This window comes from Nyctereutes procyonoides, unplaced genomic scaffold, assembly GCF_905146905.1.
Source record: "Nyctereutes procyonoides isolate TBG_1078 unplaced genomic scaffold, NYPRO_anot_genome, whole genome shotgun sequence".
NCBI classification, from domain to species: domain Eukaryota; kingdom Metazoa; phylum Chordata; class Mammalia; order Carnivora; family Canidae; genus Nyctereutes; species Nyctereutes procyonoides.
Genome location: NW_026575134.1, coordinates 10,575,288 through 10,588,367, shown reverse-complemented (window position 1 = coordinate 10,588,367; position 13,080 = coordinate 10,575,288). Strand labels below are relative to the sequence as shown.

Genomic DNA, 13,080 nt, shown 5'->3' with positions numbered 1-13,080 from the left:
TTAGAAATGAGTTTACCGCCTCTCCAAACATCTAGAGCTGGGCTTTAATAATATCCTTGGGCAATATATATGTACATTAGAGCCTGAGAAGTCTTCAGTGCAACAGTCTTTCACACTATAGCAAGACACCTGCTTTTTCTTGTCCATCATCCATTCACCCTCCCACCTTTATTTAAGCTATGGAGGTACAGGTAAGAGTAAACACTTTCTCAAACTCACATGGAAAGTTCACCAAGATAGACCATATTCTTGCCGTAAGACACACCTTCACAAATTCAAAACAATAGAAATCATAAAACCTCCTCACAGACAACAATGTAAACCAGAAATCAATAACGGAAAGATAACTGGAAAATCATAAATAACACACTTCCAAATAGCACATGGGTTAAAAAATAAGTCTTGAGAAATATTTTTAAAAGTTTCAAAGTAAATAAAGATGAAAACACAATATATCAAAATTTGTGGCATGCAGTAAAAGCAGAGTTTAGAGGGGAATTTATAGCACTAAATGCATACATTAGAAAAAAAAGAGAGAGCTAAAATCAGCAGCCTAAGTTTCCACATTGGGAAAACAGCAAAAGATAAGCAAATTAAATCCAAAGTAACCACAAGAAAAATAATAAGAATTAGAGCAGATCGATGAAATTGAAAACAAAACAATCAGTTGAGAAAGTCAACAAAACCAAAAGCCGATTCTATGAAAAGATCAGTAAAATCAGTAAGGCAGAGGAACTAAGAAAGAGAGAGGGCACATATTACTAATTCCTGAAATGAAAGAGGGAACATCAATACAGATTCTGTGGACTTTAAAAGGATAATAATGTCCACAAATTTGATAATCTGGGTGCAATAGACCAATTCCTTGAAAGATACAATCTACCAAAAGCACCCAAGAGGAAATACCTAACATTATATCTATAGCTATTAAAAAAATCAAATCAGGGGCACCAGGGTGACTCAGTCAGTTAAATATCTGACTCTTGATTTCAGGTCAGGTCATGATCTCAGGATCATGAGATTGAGCCCCTCATTGGGCTATGCACTGGGTGTGGAGCCTGCTTGGGATTCTCTCTCTCTCTCTCTCTCCTTCTCCCTCTGCCCTTTCCTTCTTTATCTCTCTAAAAAAAATCAAATCAATAATTAATAACATTTCAAAAGGCCAAATGTTTTCACTGGTGAATTATGCCAAAAGTTTACAGGAGAAATTATGCCAATTCTCTAGTCTCTTTCAGAGGATAGAAGCAGAGGGAATAATTCCTAACTCATTCTATGAGGCCAGCATTGTTCTAACACCAAATCAGACAAAAACATTACAAGAAAAACTACAGACCAATATCTCTCATGACCACAAATTTCAAAATATTTAACAAGATATTAACAAATGGAATTAAAAATGTATAAAAACATTACAGACCATGATCAAGTGGGATTTATCTCAGGTATGTAAGGCTGGTTAACATTTAAAAATCAATTAATATAATCCATCAAATCAACAGACTAAAAAAGAAAAAATCACATAATCATATCAATAGATACAGAAACATCCATTCATGATGAAAAGTCTTGGTAAGCTAGAAATACAAGGGAACCTTCTCAAGTTGATAAAGACTATCTACAAAAAACTTGCAGCTAACATAATACTTAAAAATGAGAAACTCAAAGTTTTCTAAGGTCAAGTACAAGGCAATGATGTCCTTTTGATTCAACAACATTTTGGAAGTTCTTGCTAACGCAACAAGGCAAAAAAAGGGGGGAGGGTAGTACAAGTATACAGACTGGGAAGGAAGACATAAAACTTTGTTTACAGTTGACATGATTGTCTATGTAGAAAGTTTGAAAGACTTGAACAAACCTTCTGGAACTAATAAGCGATTATGGAAAGTTTGCAGGACACAAGGCTAGTATACAAAAGCTGATTGCTTCCCTATATGCCAGCAATGAACAAGTAGAATTTGACATTAAAAATACAATACAGTTTACATTAGCATCCCTCAAATTGAAATACTTTTCTATAAATCTAACAAAATATGTAAAAGATCTATATGAGGAAATTATAAAATACTGATGAATAAAATAAAAAAGAACCAAATAAATGAAGAGACATTCCATGCACATAAGTTGGGAAACTCAATGTTGTCAAGGTGTCACTTCTTCCCAACTTAGTCTATATCTTCCATGCAATCTCAATCAAAATTCCAGCTAGTTATTTTATAGATATCCAATTCTAAAGTTTATAGGGGAGGCAAAACACCCAGAATAGCAAATATAAGATTGAAGGAAAATAGCAAAGTTGGAAAACTGATGGTACTCAACTTCAAGACCTGTTATAAAACTATAGTAATCAACAATGTGGTATTGGTGAAAATGTAGACAAATAGATCAATGGAAGAAATAGAGAGCCCAGAAATAGACCCACATCAATACAGCCAACCAATCTTTGACAAAGGAGCACAGGCAATACAATGGAGCAAAGATAGTCCCTTCAACAAATGGTACTGGAACCACTACACAGATATTTACATGCAAAAAAAATTCTAGACACAAACTTTACACACTTCAGAAAAATTAACTCAAAATGGATCATAGACCTAAATGTAAAAATGAAAAAATGTAAAACTCCTAGAATATAATATAGAAGAAAACTTGAATGACTTTGGGTATGGTAATGCCTTTTTAATACAACACCAAAGACATGATCCATGAAAGAAATTGATGATGTTAGATTTTATTCAAATGTAACACTTGTGCTCTCAAAAAGACAACAAGAGAATGAGAAGACAAAACACAGACTGGGAGAAAATATTTGCAAAAGACTTATCTGAAAAAGGACTGTTACCCAAAATATTCAAAGAACTCATAAAACTCAACAATAAGAAAACAAAACAAAAAACAAAATAAAATCAATTAAAATATGGGCCAAAGACCTCAACAAACACCTGAACAAAAAAGATATACAGATAGCAGATGAAAAGTAGCTCCACATCACAAGTCATTGGGGAAATGCAAATTAAAACAACAATGATAGGGATGCCTGGGTGGCTCAGGAGTTAAGCGTCTGCCTAGGCTCAGGGCGTGACCATGGAATTCCAGGATCAAGTCTCACATCGGGTTCCCTTCATGGAGCCTGCTTCTCCCTCTGCCTATGTCTCTGCTTCTCTCTTTCTGTCTCTCGTGAATAAATAAATAAAATCTTTTAAAAAATAAATAAATAATAAATAAATAAATAAATAAAAATAAAAATAATAAAACCACAATGGCATACACCATTACACACTTACTAGAATGTCCAAAATCTGGAACACTCATAGTACCAAATGCAGGCAAGGATGTGCCATATATTGCTGCCAGTAGTGCTAAATGGTACAGCCAGTTTAGAATTTTTGTTAGTTTTTTTTTTTTTTTACAAAAGTAAACATACTCTTACAATGCAACCTAAATATCATGCTCCTTGGTATTTATCCAAAAAAAGTTGAAAACACATGTCCACACAAAAACCTGCATACGGATGTATTTCTGGCAGCTTTATTTACAATTGGCAAAACCTGGAAGCAAACCAGATGTCTTTCAGTAGACGAATAAGTAAATAAACTGCATGCCCAGTTTATTTACTGTATATAAATAAATTGTATGTCTGGACAATGGGATATTATTCAGCACTGAAGGGAAATGAGCTATCAATAAATGAAAAGACATGGAACAAACTGAAGTACCTATTACTAAGTGAAAGAAACCAATCTGAAAAGTTTACATACTATAGGATTCCAACTATATAACATTCTGGAAAAGGCAAAACTATGGAGACAGTAAATTGATCAGTGGTTGTCAGGGGTAAGGAGCTAGGGGGTGGCCAAGAGGGGGACTTAGGATAAATAGAAGGAGCACAGAGGATTTTTAAGGCAATGAAAATACTCTGATGGTATCATAATGATGAATGTATGTCATTATACATTTGTCCGATCCAAAGAAGGACCATCAAGAATGAACTGAAATGTAAACTCTGGACTTTGGGTAACAATGATGTGTCACTGTAGGTTCATCAGTTGTCGCAGATGGACCACTCTGGTGGGAGAGGAGTTGATAGTTGGGGAGGTTATGCATGTAGAGGAGACAGGGGATATACGGGAAATCTCTGTACCTTTTTCTCAGCTTTATTGTGAACCTAAAACTGCTCTTTTAAAAAAGTCTTTTGGTGGGTGTGGGGCACCTGGATGGCTCAGTCAGTTAAGTGCAACTCTTGATTTTGGCTCAGGTCATGATCTCAGGGTCATGAGATTGAGCCCTGCATCAGGCTCTGTGCTCAGGGGGACATCTACTTGAGGATTCTCTCTCTTTCTCTGCCCTTCCCCTGTTCAAGCACTTTCTATCACTAAAATAAGTAAAAAAATCTTCTTTAAAAGTCTTTTTTTAAAGAAAATGTCATTTTTCTGTACAATTATACAGAACATAGAGTAGTATCTCACCCATTGTGAGGGTGGAAATACCTAGTGGTTACTCTTTCCATGATAATTTCCCATAAATGATCACCGTGTTATGTATGTTAATACTTTACATTTACAGATTACTAAAGGGAATGGTGAAGATTAATTTGTTTGTAAAAAGAAAAAGGTAATATGTAAGTGATCTGTCAAATGTAACTCAGTAATGAATAAAAGAGAGAAGAGACTCTAGAAGGATTTTTTTCTTATGTCCATTGCAACACTTTTGGGGAATATTTTTCCAGATTTTCTACATTAGAACACCTATATTTGAATTTTAAACATAACTTCAATTGTACTCTACAGTTCTGTGGCACATTTTTAAATTCTATTAGTATGTCAAAAACATAATTCCACATAAATAAATATATAGCTACAGAATTGTCAACAGTCTTCTATTGAGTTGATTATTATAATTTATGTAGCTAACCCCTCACTTTTGAATATTTAGATTGCCATCAATTTTCACTATCATAAATAATTGTGATAAACATTGTTTCTTTGAGCACTTTATAAACATTTCCTTAGAAAACTGTGTAAAAATGGAATGGCTTGGTCAAAAGTCTCTTGAAGTTGTTGTAAAAGTTCTTTGGAAATATCAAGAAATGCCTAAAAAACAATTTTTGAATACTCTAATGTGGTAATTTGAATAACTTATGAAGTCCTTTATTCACCCTTCGGATTTCTTATTTTATGTCTTACTAAGAAATATTTCAAAGACCATCTGTTTGTATTTTCCCCAGACATAGACTGCTTATGTGCAATCCACTTACTGAACTTCTTTCATATTTTTGACAGAAAAAGCACAAAACTAATTTTTTAACTTAAAGCATGAATTCAATCTGTTCAGAATCCAGGTGTTTAGCTGTGCCAAGGAAATGTATTATTTTATAGAGAATCTTTCATTTTCAATCAAAATTTTGAAACAAAATACTTAAACACATCCTGCCATTGGATCCAAATATCATTTGTGAAACAAGGTCCATTTTTCAGCAAGAATCCAATTTCAAGGTATGTTTGTGGAGCAAGACCCTTTCTCTTCCATATATCTTGCATCCTTCAAACACAAGAGACACTAAAAATTGAAAAAGAAGAGGAAGACGAGAAAAAATGAGAAGGAGGAAGGTTCTATTGTCCTAGGTAAAAGTACTGGTTGTCCTCGACCACATTCCAAAATTTAACATAACTGGCATATTAATTTATTGGAGCTTAACAATCACTTTTAGTTTAAATAGTAATGGGTTTCTTGGCTAGAAAACCAATCTACAATACTGCTGAATCTGTATGTTATGAACAATAGAAAACACTACTGTTAAAGTCCCAGTGATTAAATTTAAAGAACCCTCTTTTTGGTTTTATGGTTTTGTATTTAATTTGGTTTTGTAGTTTTGTATTTACTTTGAATATTGGTTCGTGAGGAAAACCAAATTTAACCACCCTAGGGGTTTGTTTTTGTTTACCACATTGAGTTTCTACAGTACTCTGGTCATTTATTGGAATATGATAACCAAGTAGTTTATCCACCACTTCCAGCATTATTATTACAAGATGGCACAAGCCTTAGCTACAAGCCCCTGAAATAGAGGAACCCCACCAACAACAACCCCAACTCCCTATCAACTGCCTCCTGAGGCCATCTGCAGTGCTCCCCCTTCATGCCTGTCTCTTACTCTGGTTCCTGCAGATCCTACTTCAAACTGGGATGTTCTATTCCTGCTATTCCCATAAACCAGTTCCTACCCCTTTCACTTATCCCATGCTACAGATTCTGGCCCCTCTTCTTTCCATTGTGCTTCAATGTCTGTTGATGGTGCAGATGAATGGAAAGGAGGAAAGGGAAAAGTCTTTATGATAGGATTGGCCACGGAGAAGAAAACCATGCCCTACCGTCAGTTGATACAGATGATGGGACTCTCTCTACCAAGTCTCACCCTGGTTTTCTCCTATCTTGGGTTTGTTTCTTGCAATTGAGAAATCCTAATGACAGAAAAAGCCTGTTTTAAGTATTAATAATATGTGCAGTAGACATTGATTGGATTGGGACGTCTGGGTGGCTCACTGGTTGGGCGCCTACCTTCCGCACAGGTTGTGATCCTGGAGTCCTGGGATCGAGTCCCACATCAGGCTCCCTGCATGGAGCCTGCTTCTCTCTCTCTCTCTCTGTGTGTGTGTGTGTGTGTGTGTGTGTCTGCCTCTGTGTGTGTCTCTCATTAATAAATAAATAAAATCTTTTTAAAAAAGACATTTATTGGATTATCTGTCCAGAGCCCTTTCCTAGGATTGGCCTCCCTACCAAACCATGCCCCTGGCCCATGGGTGCCTACGAAGTCCTTATACTTACTAGATTCAGTTTATCAATCTTTATCCCTTCCCTCGGATTTTTAGAATTAAGATTGAAATAGGCCAAACTATTGCCTGATTCTGTAAAGTATCCCAGTAATTTTTTGTTGTTGAAACAGGTTCAAATTCATGTTCTGATGTTTATTTACAGCCCAAAGAGCTCTAACTGATATGTACACACACACACACACACACACACACACACGAGGGCTTTCTCCTCTAAGCAAACTCTATAGCGTATCTTCTCTGCTTTTGCTCTAGTAAGAGGGCTTTGGAAACCAGGGAACCAGTCTTGATTCTCAGCCCTAAGGGATTAAGTGAGAGAATCAGAACAGAGACAGGACCAAATTCCCCTCTCTTTGAATGGTAAATGCAATTGCCACTCCCACTTCTTCTTGATATATTCCCTCATTTGCAAGAAGGACTATGCTGCTGTTCTAAGCTAGCTGAATTTCACCCAGTAACTGATTTTTACCATGCCTTCTTAGCTAGATTTCAGATGAGTAATCGCACATAAATAAATATGGATATCAGGCCAGGAGCCACATTGAAAGGCAGTTTCAAGTTCAATAGAAATTGTAATATGAGCCCCTCAAAGATACTGGCTCAAGTATCTGGTTCAGGAACTAGACCAGTAGGTATTAGTCTTATGTGTCCATTCTTGGTTGATCTAGAGGTGGGATGTCTATGAAGAAGAGAATGTTCAGGAAACTCTTGAGGATACCAGGCAGATGGCCCAAAACCTACCTGCAATTGCCACAAGAGTGCTCTTACTGTGATAGGCATATTTGGAATTCAAAATAACACACCTCCTCTTGCAGAAGTGGCAGGTGGTTGGCCAGAAGGTTCCCTCTTGTTGATAGAAAGAAAAAAAGTACTTACTAAACAACTAAGATTTGAATGTGCTTTTTGCAGTAAAACCCTTCCTAAATAATAGTATACAGTCTACTCTTGGAGCACTGAATTTCCACCTTTTTTGAGTTCCCATCTTGTAATGCTTGGAAATCTTCCCTCTTCCACAAACAAGCTAAACTTAATTAACAGGTTTTTCTCTTTCTAATAATCTCAAGAACTGCTAAGTTTGCACCTGGTCCACAATTTGTAAATAAAATATTATCTAAGAAACTTCTTTTATGCCAAACTGCAGAATGGAAGAAAATATTCAAACTATAATAATGACAGTCTTTGCAAGCATGGTGTAATTTCTTTTCCTTTCTAAGATTTTATTTATTTATTTGACAGAGAGAGAGAGAGAGAGCAAGAGCATGAGTACGGGAAGGAACAGAGGGAGAAGCAGACTCCCCCTAAACAGGGAGCCTGAAGTAGGGATCAATCCCAGGACCCTGAGATCATGACCTGAGCTGAAGGTAGATGCTTAACTGAGCCACCCAGGGGCCCCTAAACATGGTGTAATTTCATACCTGAAAAAGGGTTCACTGGTGATAGTTATATGCTGTGCTCCAAGCACCACAGTGCTGCAAATGTCCAGAGGATCATTGGGTTTAGCGCATCTATAAACCCAAAGAATAATTTTTTCCCACAGTGGTGGCTCTTTTCTGTGTTTGCATTCCACGAATTGGGCTAGCCTTATTGAAACTCTTAGAAATCATTCCAGGGTGACTCCCAGATCTATGTAAGATCTATACTACCTTGCGGGGCAACAGGCATTTCAACCAGAAAACTCTCTCCCTCCCTTAACAGGATGAGGATTCTTGCAAGGCAAAGGGTCATTGTGGTTCCTCCCTTGGCATCACTCTCACTTTTGGTATAGGAATGCTATTCCTCACTCCATGCACCAGGTATCGGCATTTACAATATTCTAAATTGGGTGACATTAGTTAATATTGTCAGAATAAAGTGTGCTTAAATGCTTCTTACATTGTTTATTGCAGGAAGGTTTCTGGGAGGATTTTTATTCAGCCTATTCATAGGATTATATGGGGAAGTAGCTTGTTCTGGAGCTTCTAGGAGTTTGTTCTTAACTCATTTACCAGATCCTTTCATCCATGAAATGTGTCTAAGATCCACATTTCCCTTTCAGAAATATTAATAGTATAATATCACTCTGTAACTTGTTTTGAAGCTTGAGCGAAAGGCGTGGTTTTCACCACTCATTTTACACAGATGACATCCATTCATTCAGCAATTAGCATGTATTAAGAGCAGACACATGAACTCAAAGATTAGGGGACAGACACCGAAGAGTCACTAACAGTAGAGTTAAATTTACAGAGACTCAGTTATTTCCTAAGTTGTTCTCTTTTCCTGTCCTCTTTTTGAGGATATACCCTAATTCATCACCTGCTCTCTATGACCACCTCCTCCGCACAGGTCTTTTCTCGATGATTGGCATCATTCTACATGCACTTGCCCCATCATAGAGCGAGATATCTTCCCTGGTGCATCTCCCTCACTCACAGTGCCAGACCCCAACAAGTACCAAGTTCTGTTAATTTATGCTGTTAACATCTCTCTCTCTTCTTAACATCCCTTCTCTCCATCCCCAGTTTGTCTTTCCTAGTTTAAGTCACCATCAACCTTCCCCTAGATGAGTATAACACCCCCTCCACTGGTCTCTCAGCCTCTTTTCTTCTCCATCTACGTCCTTGTTCTCACTGCCACTACAGTGATACTTTAGAAAGAAGACAGGGTGGATCGCTTCTCGGCCTTTTGGCTAAGATCAAAGGTAGTACCTGTTCTTATCAGTGTAATATCTGATACATTCTCTATCTGAGGACAATATATTAAATGGAATTTGGGAATTAGAAAATGGAATAGGAGCTTGCTCCATCCACTCCACACATCGACCTGGTATTGCAGTACTTCCAGGAATGGTGCACCCCCCTCAGGGGAAATAAAGGTTGCAAATAAATAAATAATAAATAAATAAATAAATAAGACATGGTGGGACAGTTGCTCTGCTTCAAATCCTTCATGGGCTCTCCAGTTCTCTTGGGATAAAATCCAGTGGCCTTGTACTCACCACCTCTTCAGCCTCATACGCCTCTCCTCTTCATGCTCTTCTCTGGAATCACTTGGAGTGCCTTATGTGTCCCACTGCCTCCAATTTCTGGGCCTTCGGATGGGCCGTTCTCTTTTTAGAAGAATCTCCCTGTCCCCTGTCCCCTGACCCCACTTCCGTACTTGACCACTAAGGCCTCTGGTTTCAGAACTCATTGTTATTGCCCTAACAACAGCAAGAAAAGCTATTAATACTCTTTTCTCCAGGAAATACGCTTTCTATTTCTAGGTTGTACTTGCAGCACTTTTCCTAGAATTTTAGGCAGCTCTGTCTGCCTGTTTATCTCCGCCTGGCTATCATGAAGTTCTAACATCTTTTGCAGGGAAAGAGTGTGCTTTTATCCTAAGCAAGTGAATTAGGGACCCTTGCAAACTAGTGCTCTTTCAAGCCACTAGGCTATTATTCCATAAACATATGACTATTTATTTTGACTCTGAGTTGAGTAAGTTTTCTTCAGTGTCTAATGTTGCCTACAATAACTTTTCCCACCCTTCCAGGCTATTACTTGATAATGAAAACAACTTGATATTTTACTTTGTATCTTCCACCCACTAAGCTATAAAATGACTTCTAGAATAACTTAGCTTTCAAAACAACTTCTGACTCTTGGGACCTTAGCTTAGTTTTCTTGAATCTTTGCAGACTATTGTCCTGGCTCTATTTGCTGAGTGTAGAATATCAAGTCTGGAACATTCAAACCATGGACACTTATTACTAGGCTGATAGGAATTGTTTTGCTTTATCACTTTCATGGACCAAGCCTTTAGAAACATACTGGCATAAAGTGGGGCACCTGGGTGGCTCAGTCGGTTAAGCCTTGGGCTCAGGTCGTGATCCCAGAGTCCTGGGATTGAGCCCGCATCGGTTCCCTACTCAGCCACTGAAGGAAAATCTGCTCCTCCCTCCCTCTCTGCCTGCCACTCTCCCTGTATGTGCATGCGCTCTCTCTCTGTCAAATAAATAAATAAAATCATAAAAAAGAAACATATTAGCATAATGTCATTAAATATGGAAGACAAATTTTGTTTCTTAATGGGAGAATTTAATCTTTACAAATGCTGAGCACAGTTAATTTTCATCTCCTAAAGAGTTAATTGTGTGCTTGAAAGTCTCACTGCTAGGTGGATTCATTCAGTGTATCTTAAAGGTTTTGGTTTATTTGGGGTGTTATTTGTTTTGTTTGACCTACTGCAATTTGCAGTGAGAAACTCATCCTACATATATGTCAAGAGAAGAGAATACACACACACACACACACATACACACACTCAAGTGAAACAAAATTTCCATGAATAATATTTATCCTTGGTATATGTGGTTCACACTGACATCATTGACATTTTTCTATTCTATCCAACCCTATGCTATCCTACAGTACTCTGTTTACTATCCATTAAGTTGATTTCATTATCTGCAATGGAAAAGTACTGCCTTATAATTTTTGACAATAAGAAAATAAGGCAAGTAAGGTGGACTGGAATAACTCTAGTTTTTTACTCTCTGGAACATTTCCCTATCCTTTTGTCCTTCGATGTTTAGGTGATCTGGGTGGAGCTCAAGCACAGTGGCTTCTTCACATTTTTGGCCTCTGAGATGAGCATGTGATTAAATTGGGTCCGTTATATATTTTTTAAAGATTTTATTCATTTATTCATGAGAGACACAGAGAGAGAGAGGCAGAGCCACAGGCAGAGGGAGAAGCAGGCTCCATGCAGGGAGCTCCATGTGGGACTCAATCTCGGGACTCCAGGATCACACCCTGGGCTAAAGGCAGATGCTCAACCACTGAGCCACCCAGGCATCCCAGTTGGGTATATTATAACACATTTCCTCCTGGACACAAGACCTTTCCATGTAAGGATGTTTAACCCCATGTACACTGATCAAAACTTCTCTGCTAGAACGAGAGTGGAAGATGGCCTCTCTCTTCCGGGGCTGCCAAGCTGTGAAGAGGTGGGTGTAGACTGTCAGCAGCCATCTTTATCTTGCTTGTTTGGAGAAAGCCTGATTGAATAGTATAGCCAAGCTCTGCTGAGGGATGGAGAGAGAGAGAGAGAGACAGAAAGAGACCAAGAGAGACTGCCCCGGAAGCAATCTGTGAGGGACTGGATCAAGCTGTGAAGAATTCTAAATTTATCTTATATTTCCCAGGTATATGAGACAATATTGTTTCCTTTTTCTTAAAGCTGTTTTGCATTGAGTTTTCTCACTTGCTGGGTGGAAGAGTCTTGATCGTTTGGTTAAGCAGATGGACACGGAGGACTTAATATTTGTGATATGACTGCAAAGACCACAGGCCGGTGTCCATATTGGAAATATTCATAAAAGATCCCCTCTACCTCCCTTCTACATCCATCGAGAAATGGGCTGTTTGGTGACTTACGCAGCACGATGATATATTTTAAGAATAGTTTCAATATTAACTCACATGTCCTTCCCTGCCCTGTCCCCAGCTCTTCTTTTTTTTAATTTTTTTGTATATTTTTTCTTGGAGTTTGATTTGCCAACATATAGCATAACACCTAGTGCTTATCCTATCAAGTGCCCCCCTCAGTGTCCATCACCCAGTCACCCCATCCCCCCGCTCACTTCCCCTTCACTACCCCTTGTTTGTTTCCCAGAGTTAGGAAGGAGTCTCTCATGTTCCGTCACCCTCTCTGATATTTCCCACTAATTTTCTCTCCTTTCCCCTTTATTTCCTTTCACTACTTTTTATATTCCCCAAATGAACGAGACCATATAATGTTTGTCCTTCTCCAATTGACTTACTTCACTCAGCATAATATCCTCCAGTTCCATCCACGTTGAAGCAAATGGTCAACAGCAAAGAAACAAACAATCCAATCATTAAATGGGCAAAAGACATGAAGAGAAATCTCACAGAGGAAGACATAGACATGGCCAACAAGCACATGAGAAAATGTTCCGCATCACTGGCCATCAGGGAAATACAAATCAAAACCACCATGAGATCCCACCTCATACCAGTGAGAATGGGGAAAATTAACAAGACAGGAAACAACAAGTGTTGGAGAGGATGTGGAGAAAGGGGAACCCTCTTGCACTGTTGGTGGGAATGTGAACTGGTGCAGCCACTCTGGAAAACTGTGTGGAGGTTCCTTAAAGAGTTAAAAATAAAACTGCCCTATGACACAGCAATGTCCCCAGCTCTTCTAGCCCTCGCCTTTTCCCCTCATTCAGCCAGCTTGGCATTCTTTATTCATTTCCTCAGAAAAAGGA

At 38.2% G+C, this 13,080-nt stretch overlaps 1 non-coding gene across 1 annotated transcript; it reads left to right on the top strand.

The window, feature by feature from the left end:
* Positions 1-9,472: 9,472 nt before the first annotated feature.
* On the top strand, positions 9,473-9,663 carry LOC129494463 (U2 spliceosomal RNA). Its single transcript, XR_008661357.1, has one exon. It is a non-coding gene; the product is annotated as a U2 spliceosomal RNA (small nuclear RNA).
* Positions 9,664-13,080: the final 3,417 nt, after the last annotated feature.